Here is a 16,101-nt window from a genome sequence, read left to right as displayed (position 1 = left end):
TCTTTTAGCAGGATGCTCTTTAACCTCCACGTGTTTGAGTTTCTTCAAAATTTCTTCTTGTGACTGAGTTCTAGTTTCAAAGCATTATGGTCTGAAAATATGCAGGGGACAATCCCAATCTTTTGGTATCAGTTGAGACCTGATTTGTGACCTAGTATGTGGTCTATTCTGGAGAAAGTTCCAAGTGCAGTTGAGAAGAATGTGTATTCAGTTGCATATGTATGTAAAGTTCTATAAATATCTGTGAAATCCATCTGGTCCAGTGTATCATTTAAAGCTCTTGTTTCTTTGGAGATGTTATACTTAGAAAACCTGTCATTTGCAGAAAGTGCCGTTGAAGTCTCCCAGTATTAGTGTATTATTATCTAAGTATGTCTTTACTTTAGTTATTAATTGATTGATACTTGGCATCTCCCACATCAGGGGCATACATATTCATGATTGTTAGGTCCTCTTGTTGGATAGATCCTTTAAGTATGATATAGTGTCCCTCTTCATCTCTCACTACAGTCTTCGGGGTAAACCCTAATTTATCTGCTATGAGGATGGCTACCCCTGCTTTCTTTTGAGGATAATTTGAATGGTAAATGGTTTTCCAACCTTTCACTTTCAGGCTGTAGGCGTCCTTAGGTCTAAAATGAGTCTCTTGTAGACAGCAAATAGATGGCTCTTGCTTTTTTATCCAGTCTGAACCCCTACGCCTTTTGATGGGATCATTAAGCCCATTCACGTTCAGAGTTACTAATGAAAGATATGAATTTAGTGCCATCATAATACCTATTCAGTCCCTGTTTTTGTGGATTATTTCTTTGGGTGTCCCCTTTCTTTTACAGAGTCTCCCTTAATGTTTCTTGCAGAGCTGCTTTGGTGATCACATATTCTTTCAGTTTCTGCCTATCTTGGAAGCTCTTTATCTCTCCTTCTATTCTGAATGAGAGCCTTGCTGGATAAAGTATTCTTGGCTGCATGTTCTTCTCATTTAGGACCCTGAATATATCCTGCCAGCCTTTCTGGTCTGCCAGGTCTCTGTGGAGAGGGCTGCTGTTAATCTAATATTTCTCCCCGTATAACTTAGGGACCTCTTGTCTCTTGCTTCTTTAAGGATTTTCTCTTTATCTTTGGAATTTGCAAGTTTCACTATTAAATGTTGAGGCGTTGAATGTTTTTTATTGATTTTGGGGGGGACCTCTCTGTCTCCTGGATTTGAATGTCTGTTTCCTTCCCCAAATTAGGGAAGTTCTCAGCTATGATTTGTTCAAATATGTTTTCTGGTCCTCTGTCTCTCTCCGCAACCTCTGGAACCCCAATTAAACATAGATTTTTCCTTCTGAGGCTGTCATTTATTTCTCTTAACTTTCCTCATTGTCTTTTAATTGTGTTTCTCTTTTTTCCTCAGCATCCTTCCTTGCCATCAATTTGTCTTCTATGTCACTCACTCTTTCTTCTACCTCATTAACTCTCACTGTTAGCACCTCCATTTTGGATTGCATCTCATTTAATTGATTTTTAATTTTGGCCTGATTAGATCTAAATTCTGCAGTCATGAAGTCTCTTGAATCCTTTATGCTTTTTTCCAGATCCACCAGTAGCTTTATAACTGTGCTTCTGAATTGGCTTTCTGACATTGAATTATAATCTAAATTCTGTAACTCTGTGGCAGAGAGTACTGTTCCTGATTCTTTTTTGTGGTGAGTTCTTCTTTCTAGTCATTTTGCTTAGTGCAGCATGGCTAAAAATGAGTTGTACTTGTTAGAAGTGCAAACTCTTTTCTCTGAGTGTTCCAGCTGTTCTCTCTTTAAATATCAGGTCGAATTCGTAGGTTTTCAGTATGATTTAAAAGTTATAAGTTGGTGAGGACAGGTGACCTGGGGATCCTACTCCTCCACCATCTTGCCCCTTTTATCTGCTGGAGACCCACAGCAGAGTGGCGGACACTGAGTGCTCCATCAAAGTCCTCCTGATTCTTTTTATTTTATTTGGTATATTAATCATTAAAGAAACATGGATTTATTTATGTAATGTGATGGCAATCTTTAGTAAAATTATCAGATAATATCAGATATTATCAACACCACTAGAATAAGTACTAAAATTTCAATTTTCTTACAGCAAAAATAGAAATCAAAATAGAAATCAACAGAATTATCAAAGAAACATAAAAACAAAAATGACACATGTTAAAATGCATGAAGCTGTCAGCTAGGACAGTAAGTGTCAGTGGGTTAAAATTTTCAATTAAAATACATAAATATTCTCAGACTAAGTCAAAATACAAAGTCAATTATGTGTTCTTTACAAAGAGACATATTGCCAAACAAAATAGAAATGTTTTAAAGTAAGATACCTAAACTATTTCAAACAAAGTAAAAACAAAGAGAAAAAGGACAAAAGGGAAAAAGCACATGTTCAATTATTAATGATGGCCAGAGTAGAACCCAGGGCAAGGAAAGAGCACCAAACAGGGCAAAGATGATGATTATTTTATTTTTATAAAGGTAACTTTATAACAGAAATAAGTGATTATGTATCTGACATATCATCAAAATTTACAAAACAAAACTGTAAGAGTAATGGATACAAATTCTAATTGTTAGAAATAAATATCTTTAATTTTGTACCCCATGAGTAGAGGATAAATGATCTTTCAAGAATCTATAGCACTCTTTACAAATTGATCATAAATTAGATCAAAGTTTGAAGATTTTCATAGTAAAGTTTGGAAATCTACATACAACATGAGAATAATGTAAGTTTGAATCTTTCTCATTTCACTCTCTTTGCTTTTTATGTGTAAAGGGAAGACTTTTGTGGAGGACTCTGGCATTTGTCATTGTGAGAACTAATTTCATGGTGAATACTACCTAGAAGAAATTGTGTGTTTTGAAATAATTTGGAAGATCACTTCTGTTAGCATGTTGGACATTTATTTTTTAACTAATTTATGCTCACAAGGTATATGGCCTTCATGAGCATGTGGCCATTCAAACCACTTATCTACTTTAATACAGTCACCTCAATAGAGTTATTCAGGTGGTTATTTGAAGTTTTGTAGTATAATCTTCTTGTATGAGACTGTGCTTTTGTGGGTTAGAAATTAACATTAAAAAGAATCATGCACATGATACTCTATGTGGAAAACGCAAAAGACTCCAATCCAAAATTGCTAGAACTCATACAGAAATTCAGTATAAAATCAATGCACAGAAATCAGTTGCATTTCTATATACTAACAATGAGACAGAAGAAAGAGAAATTAAGGAGTCAATCCCATTTATAATTGTGCCAATAATCATAAGATACTTAGGAATAAACCTAACCAAAGAGGCAAAGGATCAGTACCCAGAAATCTATAGAATACTCATGAAAGAAATTGAGGAAAACACAAAGAAATGGAAAAATGTTCTATGCTCATGGTTTGGAAGAACAAATATTGTTAAAATGTCTACACTACACAGAGAAATCTATACATTCAATATGATCCCTATCAAAATACCATCAATTCATTTCTTAGAGTTGGAATAAATAATCCTAAAATTCGTATGGAACCAGAAAAGACCCCAAAAAGCCAAACGAATGTTGAAAAAGAACACCAAAACTTGTGGCATCACAATTCCAGAGCCCAAGCTCTATTACAAAGCTGTGATCATCAAGACAGTATGGCACTGGCACATAAACGGACACATAGATCCATGGAACAGAATAGAGAACCCAGAAATGGACCCTCACCTTTATGGTCAATTCATCTTTGACAAAGCAGGAAGGAAGGAACATATAATTGAAAAAATACAGCCTCTCCAACAAATGGTGTTGGGAAAATTGGACAGCCACATACAAAAGAATGAAACTGGACCATTTTCTTAAACCATACACAAAAATAGACTCAAAATGGATGAGAGATCTAAATGTGAGATAGGAATCCATCAAAATCCTAGAGGAGAACACAGGCAGCAACTTCTGTGACCTTGGCCACAGCAACTTCTTTCTAGACACGTCTTGCTAGATACATCTCGAGAAGTGTCTAGTTTATCCAATGAATACCCACCATTTGCTTCCACATGGATGGAACTGGAGGGTATTACGCAAGGGATTATAGGGTAAAGGAGAGAAAATGAGTGAAAATATCAGAGAGGGTGACAGAACATGAGAAACTCCTAACTCTGGGAAATGAACAAGGGGTAGTGGAAGGGGAGGTGGGCAGGGGGATGGGGTGACCGGGTGACAGGCACTGAGAGGGAGCACTGGGTATTATATGTTGGCAAATTGAACTCCAATAAAAATATACACAAAAAGTAAAAAATAAGTTTAAAAAAAGGAGTGTCTAGTTTATCAAACTCAATACCCAAAAAACAAACAATCAAGAAATGGGCAGAAGACATGAACAGACATTTCTCCAAAAAGGCATACAAATGGCCAACAGACACATAATAAAATGCTCAACATCACTTGGCTTCAGGGAAATAAAAATCAAAACCACAATGAGATACCACCTCTCACCAGTCAGAATGGCTAAAATGAACAAGTCAGTAAATAACAGATGTTGGTGAAGATGTGGAGAAAGGACAACCCTTGTATACTGTTGGTGGAAATGCAAGCTGGTGCCGTCATTCTGGAAAACAGTATGGAGGTTTCTCAAAAAATTGAAAATAGAGCTACTTTATGACCCAGCAATTGCACTACTAGGGTTTTACTCCAAAGATACAAATGTAGTATGATCTGAAGAGGCACCTGCACCCCAGTGCAGCAGCAATGTTTACAGCAGCAATGTCCACAGTAGTCAAACTATGGAAAGAGCCCAGATTTCCATCAACAGATGAATGGATAAAGAAGATGGGGCATATATAAATACAATTGAATGCCACTCAGCCATAAAAAAAAAGAAAGAAAGAAGAAAGAAGAAAGAAAGAAAGAAAGAAAGAAAGAAAGAAAGAAAGAAAGAAAGAAAGAAAGTTCTCCATTTGCAACGATATGGATTGAACTAGAGGTTATTATGCTAAGCGACATAAGTCAAATCTGAGAAAGACAATTATTATATGATCTCATTCGATGTGGTTTAAGAAACAAAACAGAGGATCATAGGAAAAGGGAGGGGAAAATAAGACAAAATCAGAGAGGGAGACAAAGCATAAAAGGCTCTTAATAATAGGAAACAAACTGGAGGTTGCTGGAGGGGAGAGGAATGGGAGGATGGGGTAAGTGGGTGATAGACCTTAAGGAGGGCACATGATGTAATGAGTGCTGGGTATTATTTAACACTGATGAATCACTAAACTCTACCTCTGAAACCAATAATACACTATATGTTAATTTAATTTAAATTAAAAAATAAAAATAAAAAGGTTCATGCATTAATTTAGGTTGTATATGATTCGTCACTCAGCATGTCATTGCAGACTACCTTGTAATGGAGGAGTGGGATTAAGTGGGAAGAAAAATACCAGAGCTCTCCTTTTTGATAGAATGAAAATTTTAAACCTTTAGGAATCCTACTTGGAAGAACATGTACTTTGGTGAAAATACAGGATTTAAATGTTATATTCAAAAGATCAGAACTTGACTTTTTTATTTCTAGATGTGAGAATAACTCATATAACTACATCAGAATCTTAAAAAGTGAGCACTGTTTCAATTTAAAATGGCACACTGTTACCATTAGGGATTCAGGTAAATTAGTTTTCAGTTGGACTTCCAGTCTCATATCTGTTCCTTGAGTTGGTCAATGTTAAAATGCAGTTCCCAAATATTTGGTAATTTCTGCCTTTTTCTCAAATTTCTGTAGCAGTTACCACTTCATTTCCTTTTTTCACCTTCCTTTATTTTTCCTTCCTATTTCAACCAAACAACTCATTATGTAATTAACAAAATAACATTTTTAAGTAGTAATAAGAGAGAGGTCAAGAATATCTTTTGAGAGTCCAGAAATATGACTATCTTAAATCTTATAACCCAAAATTATTTTTCAAAGAGTATATTATTTTAAAAATCTAGTTTATAAGGTTCGTTCAGGATTTACTAGGCTTATACAAATAACATCAAGATAAAGAAAGGTAATCATAGACATATTAAATGTCTCACTTTAAAGTTGTTTTTCTCTGAGTCATTTATCTAATTTCTAGATGAATTTCTTTTTTTTTTTTTTAATTTATGTATGATAGTCACACAGAGAGAGAGAGAGAGGCAGAGACATAGGCAGAGGGAGAAGCAGGCTCCATGCACCGGGAGCCCGATGTGGGATTCGATCCCGGGTCTCCAGGATCGCACCCTGGGCCAAAGGCAGGCACCAAACCACTGCGCCACTCAGGGATCCTCTAGATGAATTTATAAATTCAATGGTTGAGAGCAATGAACCATATCCTTAGAAGTGTTTTCCCTCTGGTGAAATTCAATAAGATGTTGAAGTATTACTGTTTCTAGGAATTAACATTTTTTTTACCATAACAATTAAAGCAATTTGATGGGCATCTGGATTAAATGTTCATCTCTTATTTTGGCTCAGGTCATGACCTCAGGGTTGTGAGCTCAAGCCCCTCATCTGGCTCTGCACTGGGTGTGGAGCCTGCTTAAGAGTCTCTCTCCCTCTCCCTCTGGCCCTCCCACTGCTCATGCTCTCTCTCTTTCAAAAAATAAATACAATCTTTTTTTTTTTTTTTTAAGAGAGAGGCAGAGATATGGGCAGAAGGAGAAGCAGGTGTCCTATGGGGAGCCTGATGCTGGACTCAATCCCAGGAACCCGGAATCATGACCTGAGCCAAAGGCAGACGCTCGAGGCTGAGCCACCCAAGTGCCTCAATAAATACAATCTTTAAAGTAACTTGAGAACAGGACAATTAAATATATGTATATGTATCAGGTTCATCTCCCAACATAAGAAAGAATAAAACTGGGACTCCTGGGTGGCTCAGCAGTTGAGCATCTGCCTTCGGCTCAGGGTGTGATCCCAGCATCCTGGGATTGAGTCCCACATCCGGCTCCCAGTGAGGAGCCTGCTTCTCCCTCTGCCTATGTCTCTGCCTCTCTCTCTGTGTCTCTCATGAATAAATAAAAATCTTAAAAAAAAAAAAACAATAAAACTTGTTTGTTATGTCAATAATATCTCAATAATATTTTTTAATTAAAAAAGCTTCTTTATTAAATGTCTATCAATCTTCATGGATTGGAAAAAAGTGTACTTTGGAAAAGCTGACATTTTACTGCACATATTATTTATCTTTATGTTGTAGGATTTAAAGAGATAAAATACTACAAATAAAATAACATTCAAACAAATTATTTGCCACGTTCTCAAGTTAAACATATCCCTTTCCCTTCCTCCATCATCTTCTTTTTTACTTTTACAGTATAGCCTCTAAAAGTCATTGTGTTATGTATTCATAGTAGTGTACCTTAGGATGAATGCTTTGATTTCAGCTTCAGAAAAAAAAAAAAAAAAAAGAAGAAAAAATTGAGCAATAGAATTTTGATAATAGAATACATTTCCTTAAATTTTATTCCAATCTTATTTAGATTTAACACAGCTTTACAAAGGATTTATACCTCACAAAAATATATCTATTATGTTTGAGGTGAAAGTGGCAAAGTTTGTAAACATGAGAAAAATAAAAGGCATTCTGAGTCTGAAAGATTATCTCACATTAGAACATTTGATTAAAGCTAAAATGTCTGTTATATCTTGATCAGGGGTAACCTTTCCTTACAATTACCCAGAATTACCAACATTATACACAAAACTTCACTATGCCAGTCTTTCTGTTTCATTGCCTTAGTCACCAAATTGGAGTTGTTTTAAAAAAAAAAAAATCCATCCATTTGCTTCAAACAGCTATTCCTTCTCTTTTATGAGGTAACCAAGAATTACCTATGCTATGCTGCTTGTAGATCAAGCGATTAAGAGCTAATTAGCTGGACGCCTGGGTGGCTCAGCAGTTGAGCGTCTGCCTTTGGCTCAGGGTCTGATCGGATTCCCAGGATTAAATCCCACATCCAGCTCCTTGCATGGAGCCTGCTTCTTCCTCTACCTGTGTCTCTGCCTCTCTTTCTGTGTCTCTCATGAATAAATAAATAAAATTAAAAAAAAAAAAAAAAAGCTAGGGCAGCCTGGGTGGCTCAGTGGTTTGGCGCTGCCTTTGGCCCAGAGTGATTCTGGGGACCTGGGATGGAGTCCGTGTTGGGCTCCCTGCATGGAGCCTACTTCTCCCTCTGTCTGTGTCTCTGTGCCTCTCTCTCTCTCATACTCTCTCTCTCTCTGTTTCTCATGAATAAATAAATAAAATCTTAAAAAAAAAAAGGAAATGCTATAAGAGTAATTTCTGTTTAAAAAAAAAGAGCTAATTAGCTAGTTTTGCTAATTGTACTGTGTTCCTGTGTCCTTTGCATTGATCACTAAATACTACATGTAAGTTAAATCTTTACCTTATATCCTTAGGAATGTGAAGAAAAAGAAAAAAGAGCCCCCAGAATGCTCCATAACATAGATGAAATACTCATACCAAAATATATCATTGCAAAATTTTAGTACAATGGAAATGGTATTCTAGAAAGAAAATAACAGGTTACATAACATGAATGAAAAATCAAAATAGTTTTATACTTCTCATTGGAATAGAGGAAGTTCAAGGCTAACTGGGGTTCACTTTCAAAATTCTGAAGAAAAATTACTTCTGTCCTAAAGTTCTGTATTAAGAAAACTTTTAATCAAGATTTACTGTAGGATAAATAAATTTCAGCTAGGCAAGTTCTAAGAAATATATTTTCCCTGTTCCCTTTGCTCAGGAAGCTACTGAAGGCTGAATTCTTCAAAATGAGGGATCAAACCAAGAAAGAACTGGCAAACCAAAAACAGTATTTCCAACCCAACAGAGAGATGAAGTTAATAACCATGATGCTCATGAAGGGAAATCTCAGGACAAAAAAAAAAAAAAAAATGCAGGAATAGAGGATAACTCATTCATAGTGGAGCGTGGCAGAGACTCTGTGAGAGTCTCCATTAGGAAGATGAAAATGATAGGATGAGCATTGGGTGTTATACTATATGTTGGAAAATTGAATTTAAATAAAATATTAAAAAAAAGAAAATAATGGAATATCTGATACTTTTGAGCATTTGAGAGATTTATATAACTTGTTAAAAGTTTGGATGGAATCATTCATAAATATATGGAAAGTTAAGCAAATAAGAAAAGACAAGTATTAGTTCTAAACAAATAGAGTTAAGCAACAAAGGAAAAATAATCATAATTTCCTTTCCTGGTTCAGCTGGGAATATTATTTAAATTACATTTGTAAAGCCACTCCAGCTCCCTATTATTATTTCCATGATAATTCTGTTTTCTATTATTTTACTTTCAACATATTTGTATCTTTGCAAGGGTGTCTCTTTATATAGCACATGATTAGATTTTTTTGAACCACTCTGCCATTCTTTGTCTTTTGATAAGACTATTTAATACATTTACATTTAATGTAATTACTGATAAGGTAGGATTTATGTCCATCACTTTTTTTTTAAGATTTTATTTATTCATAGAGACATAGAGAGAGAGAGAGAGAGAGAGGCAGAGACACAGGCAGAGGGAGAAGCAGGCTCCATACAGGAAGCCCAATGTGGGACTCGATCCCGGGTCTCCAGGATCACACCCCAGGCAGCAGGCAGTGCTAAACCTCTGCATCACCGGGGCTGCCCTATGTCCATCACTTTGATATTTATTTTTTTATGTCTTCTTTATTCCTTTATTCTTCCACTACTACCTTTATTTTGTATCTTAGATTTTTTTCAGTATATCATTTTATTCTCTTGTCACTTATTTTATTATTATTTTTGAGTTATTTTGTTAGTGGTTGCCCTCAGGATTCCATTAAACAGCTTAATCTAATTTGGGTTAATATTAATTTAATTTTTTGAAAATGTCTTCATGCTCTCTTTATTATTAAGTTTTTAATTTTAACTTCAGTAAGTTAAAGTACAAGTTTAGTTTCAAGTTACAATATGTTGATTCAACAATTTTATACATTATTCAGCATTCCTCATGATAAGAATACTTTTAATTCCTACTGCTTATTTCACTCATCCCCCTACCCACCTTCTCTCTGGCAACCATCAGTTTGTTCTCAATAGTTAAAAATCTGTTTCTTGTTTTATCTCTTCTTTTTTCTTTTAAAGATTTTATTTATTTATTCATGAGAGACACACATGGAGAGAGAGAGAGAGGCAGAGACAGGCAGAGGGAGAAGCAGGCTCCATGCAAGAAGTCGGAAGTGGGACTGGATCCTGGGACTCTGGGATCACGCCCTGGGCCAAAGGCAGTGGCTCAACCGCTGAGCCACCCAGGCGTCCCTCTCTCCCATTTTTTACTTTTTCTCATTTGTTTCTTAAGTTTTACATACGAATTAAATCATATATTTGTCTTTCTCTGACTTATTTTGCTTACTGTTATGCCCTCTAGATCCATCCATGTTGTTGCAAATGGAAATGTTATAGTATTTTTTATGGTTGAATTATATATATATATACACAAATATTCATCAATTGATAGATACTTGAGCTGCTTCCATAGTTTGGCTATTGTAAATAATGCTGCAATGAACATAGGGGTGTATATATCCTTCCGAATTAGTGTTGTTGTTGTTTGGTAAACATGGAGTAGTGTGCTTACTGGATTGTAGGGTAGTTCTACTTCTAACTCCATACTATTTTCCACAATGGCTGCATCAGTTAGCATTCTCACCAACAGTGCACCAGGGTTCCTATTTCTCCATATCTTCCCAACACTTGTTTTTTCTTGTGGTGTGAGGTGATAGCTCATTGTGGTTTTGATTTGCATTTTCCTGATGATAAATGATGCTGAGCATCTTTTCATGTGTCTATTTGCCATTTGGATGTCTTTTTGAAAAAATGTCTGGCATGTCTTCTGCTCAATTTTTAGTTGGATTATTTGGTTTTTGGTTGTTGAGTTGTATAAATTTTTTTTAAAGATTTTTTAAAAAGATTTTATTTATTCATGAGAGACAGAGAGAGAAAGAGAGAGAGACAGAGACACAGGCAGAGAGAGAAGCAGGCCCCATGCAGGGAGCCTGATGTGGGTCTCGATCCCAGGACTCCAGGATCACGCCCTGGGCCAAAGGCAGGTGCTAAATTGCTGAGCCACCTAGGGATCCCCAAGTTGTATAAACTTTTTAATAAATTTTGGATACTAACCCTTTATGGATATATGTCATTTGCAAATATCCTCTCTTGTTCAGTAGGTTGTCTTTTAGCTCTATTAATTATTTACTTCACTGTGCAGAAGCTTTTTATTTTGATGAAGTGCCTAGTTTTTGCTTTTATTTCCTTTGCTTTAGTAGAAATCTAGAAAAATTGCTGATTTCAGAGAAATTACTGCCTGTGCTCTTTTCCAGGATTTTTATGGTTCCAGGTCTCACATATAGGCCTTTAATCCATTTTAAGTTTATTTTTGTATATGGTGAAAGAGAGTGGTCCAGTTTCATTCTTCTGCATTTAGCTGTCCAGTTTTCCCCATACCAATTATAAAGACGTTGTCTTTTTCTCATGATATATTCATTCCTCCTTTAATTTCCATATAACTGTGAGTTTATTTCTTGGTTTTCTATTCTGCTCCATTGAGCTATGTGTCTATTTCTATGCTAGTATCATACTGTTTTGATTACTACAGCATTGTAAGATAGCTTAAGGTCTAGAGCTATAATACATCAAATGATATCTTTCTTTTTCAAGATTGCTTTGATTCTTTGGGGTCTTTTGTGGTTCCATAAAAATTTTAGGATTGTTTGTTCTAGTTCTGTGAAAAATGGTGTTGGTATTTTGATAGGGAGTACATTAAATCTGTAGATTGCTTTGGGATGCCTGCGTGGCTCAGTAGCTGAGCATCTGCCTTCAATTCAGGGCATGATCCCATGGTCCTGGGATGGACGCCCACATCTGGCTCCCTGTGCAGCAGGGAGTCTGCTAATCTCTCTCCTTCTGCCTCTCTCTCTCTCTGTGCCTCTTTTCTCAAATAAATAAATAAGATATTTTTAAAAAATGAAGATGTTTCTGGTCATTACTTCTTCAAATATTCCCTCTGCCTCTTTATCTTCCTCCTCTTTTCCTGAAACTCCTATTATACATATGCTAGATGCTTGATGGTGCCCTGTAGGTCTCTTAGAATATTTTGAATTTTCCTTCCTTTTTTTTTTTTCTTATTCCTTAGACTAAATAATCTCAATTGATTTACTTGAAAGTTCATTGATTCTTTCTTCTGCAAACTCAAATCTGCTGTTGAGCCTCTCAAGTGAATTTTTCATTCCATATATTACACATCTTAACTCCAAAATTTCTATTTGGATCTTGTTATTATTTCTATCCTGTTGTTAACAGTCTTTATTTGACAAGTCATCATTCTCAGACTTTCTTTTAATTCTTTAGGCATTATTTCCTTTGGTTCTTTCAACGTATTTATAATAGATGATTTAAAGTCTTTGTCTAGTAGTTTAACATTTGGGTTTTTTTCAAGGACTGTTTCTATTAACCGTTTTCTCCCTCTGTGTATATAGCCATACTTTCTGGGGTTGTTTGTTTATTTTTGCATGTCTCATATTTTTAATTAAAATGTGGACATTTAAAAATGTATGATAGGGATCCCTGGGTGGCGCAGCGGTTTGGTGCCTGCCTTTGGCCCAGGGCGCGATCCTGGAGACCCGGGATCGAATCCCACATCGGGCTCCCGGTGCATGGAGCCTGCTTCTCCCTCTGCCTGTGTCTCTGCCTCTCTCTCTCTGTGACTATCATAAATAAATAAAAATTAAAAAAAAAAAAAAGTGTTTAAAAAAAAAATGTATGATGTGGCAATTCTGGAAATCAGGTATCCATTCCCTCCAGGGATCATTATGAATGCTGAGTTTTGTTTTGTTTTACTGCTTTTTTTGGTTGTTTTTAGTGATTTTCCTGGACTAATTCTGTGAAGTCTGTATGCCCTGTTATGTTTTGCTACTTATATCTTTTCTTGGTTATCTTTGTAGTCAGCTAATGTTTGGACACAGATTTCCTTAAGTGCCTGAACTAATAACTCCTCTGCCTTTTGCCTAAGGTCTCTATGTGTATATTGGGGCTTCTCACAATTTAGCATCCTGCCTTAGCCTTCACTTCCTGATTGCACAGAGCCTCTAGGTTAGACAGAGGTGAGAAATGTTCTCAGGGTTTTTTCCTGGAAATTCACATAGTCCTGCACAGGCATGGCCCTCTAGATTCCCAGAAATATGTTAAAGCTTTTCAAATTCCCCTGTTAACAACTCATTTCCCAGATAGTCTTTTAAAGTCTTTTGGCCATCATTTTGTTTGCCTCAACTGGTGTTCCTGCCTCAAGTGTCTTTGAAGTTAAACAATTTCCTGTGATTGTTTTCCGGCCGCCCCCCCTTGATTGTTTTTGATTAACACCCTGATAATAGGGCTTTTCCCACTGAATAAGTTGTAAGTCTAGTCAAATAATGACAAGTACTACGAATAAGGATTTTCTAGCAAATTCCAGACATGTCAAATAGTGACATTCTTTGGGGATGGAACATTTTAAGGAGCTTCAAACCTGGTCAGCACCTTTCTGTAGTTGCTAGGCTGCTGGTTTTCAAGGCTACTGTGAAGCCGGTGAGAGAAGGATGGGAATAGTGCAAGTTAAAATGCTCACTGTTTTTATAAAGTTTCAGCAGTGTTTCTTGAAATACTCCTTGGATTCTTTCAAATTAATTTTCAAAGTTCTGAAAAAGTTGATTTTGACAATTTTCGCCTGTGTTCCCACTGCTTTTATGGAGGAGTGAATTTTCAGAGGTCCTTAACTCCACCATTCTGGAAGTCCCACACCTGAGTACTGTTGAAATTATAAGGTAAACACTGATTATTTTTTTAACCAAAATTATATTGTTTGGCAAGTTAGAGGGGGAGGGGGATAAATGTTTGAAGAGTGGTTTCATGTGATACAAACAGGAGTAGAGAGAAAACTAAATATTTACCTTCTTCAGTGGGAAGTTAAGAGAAAATGCCCCAAACTAAGAAGTCAGAAGCTGACATTCCAATAATATCATTTACAAACAATGCAAGTAAATACTAAATTGATTAGCTTAAGTCTTTTTCTCCCTGGCTGCTTGAAGCTTAGCCACCATCATGAACAGCACGGTAACTATCTAGACCAGGAAATTCATGACCAACTGACTACTTCAACAAAAGTAGTAGAACATCATTGATGTTCTTCACACCAGAAAAGCTACAATACCTCGAAGAGAAATTCAGGAAAAACTTGCTAAAATGTACGAGACTATATCAGATGTCATCTGTATATTTGGATTCAGAACTTATTGTGGTGGTGGCAAGACAACTGGCTTTAACATGATTTACGATTCCTTGAATTATGGGGGGAAAAAAAAACAAACATAGACTTGCAAGACATGGTCTGTATAAGCAGAAAAAGATCGCAAGAAAACAGCAAAAGGAACACAAGAACAGAGTGAAGAAAGCCAGATGGACTGCAAAAGCCAATGCTGATGCTGGCAAAAAGTGAACTGGAGATTGGACAACGGAAGGAGTAAATATTCTGCAGTGACTTTACCTGTGGTGACTGCGCAGTTTTTTTCATGAAAGGATTAATAATCCAAGAACTATAAATAAATTAATTAAGTCCATGGCAATAGAGAAGCTGTGTTGCAGGTATGACATAGATCACTAGCAGTCTGCTTGATGCTAGTGACAAGGCTCCAGTTAGACCACCTGACAGCAACTGCATTCTTGTAGGCCACAGAGAGGAGGTTTTGATAATAATGGAGAAGCTCCGGTTGAGCTCCATGACAAGAATCATTCACTGTGCTATTCCTTCTACTCTACTTCCAAGGACTGGAGCAGTGTTCAGTCCAGATTCCTTGTTGTACAAGGAAGCAACACAGGTTCCTGTGTTGTAGACAGGAGCAACCCCAAAGTTCCTTGTCTCATGCCTTGGAGAAAGGAGCCTCTTACTTCCTTCCCCTGGAGGTAATCATCTCTGTTGCCATTGAAGAGCAAAATTCCCCTGGATCTACTCAGCACTCACATGCCCACAGAAGCTTACAGCTTGGTAGGGCTTGCGAAGTACAGTTTGCTGGTGGGCAAGTGCCGTTAGCACAGAGCCACTCACTGGTTGACTGTGCACTGTGGCCTAAACCTGGGATGTTACCACTGCGTTCATAGGTTCTGGCTTCCTCAGCAGCTGCTTGGATAGACTAGATGGCACAGACTGGAAATGCTGAGGAGATATACAGTGGAGTCAACTGCTGCAGTCACCACAAAACCAAGACCAGCTAGGTAATGGATATCCTATTATTTGTTCCCCATGTTTCCCTCCTTTATTTTTCCCTCACTACCAGATTCCTGGGATCACACCAAAAAAATAGATAGAGAAGGTAAGTTTTTTCCCTTGAACCCTGTTATCTAGGGATCCCAAGCAAGGAGACTATGGTATCTCTTAACATACCTATAAAACTATGTTTTCTTTTTTAGACTAGGTTTATACATAATGTTCATTAATATAGAATCTTAAGGAAAGAAAAGGGAGGGAGAAAGGGAGAAGGAGAAAAAAAGATACTAGATACTGTGTTACATCAAATGAGAAAGTAAACCAAGAGAAGATATTTCATCCAAAAAACATGGAATTTATCAAAAGAGAAGTCTTAGAATGGTAACTGAAGTATGGATCTAGAGTAGAGCAAGAAAATAGAGGTTTATAGGAGGGAGGTCAGGACAATGACTTTTTAAACTGTGTTCATGTATTACTTTGGTTACATTTAAAATTAATTAAAATATGTAGACAGTTTCCAGATATTTAATTTCTGAACTATGTGGTGCATTCCTAGAACTGGGCAGCAGCATGCAAAAGTACAAGACAAGTAGCCAATAGAGAGCTATAGTGAGGATGGCAAGGCCCTTACACAATGAGAAGCAGAGCAGTGTGCAATATGCCAATATGAGCTGGAGCAAAACCATAATCAGGTTCAGGATTAACTATGGATTGGAGGTGCATGGACAGATTAGAATTTGATGATGGTATCTTAGGGCTCAGACAGTGAAAGCTGAGATAGACTAAGTGGCCTCAAAACACT

The sequence above is a fragment of the Canis lupus genome, chromosome 3, assembly GCF_003254725.2.
Source record: "Canis lupus dingo isolate Sandy chromosome 3, ASM325472v2, whole genome shotgun sequence".
NCBI classification, from domain to species: Eukaryota; Metazoa; Chordata; class Mammalia; order Carnivora; family Canidae; genus Canis; species Canis lupus.
The sequence above is the reverse complement of the archived record's forward strand: the minus strand, read 5'-3'. Positions refer to the sequence as shown.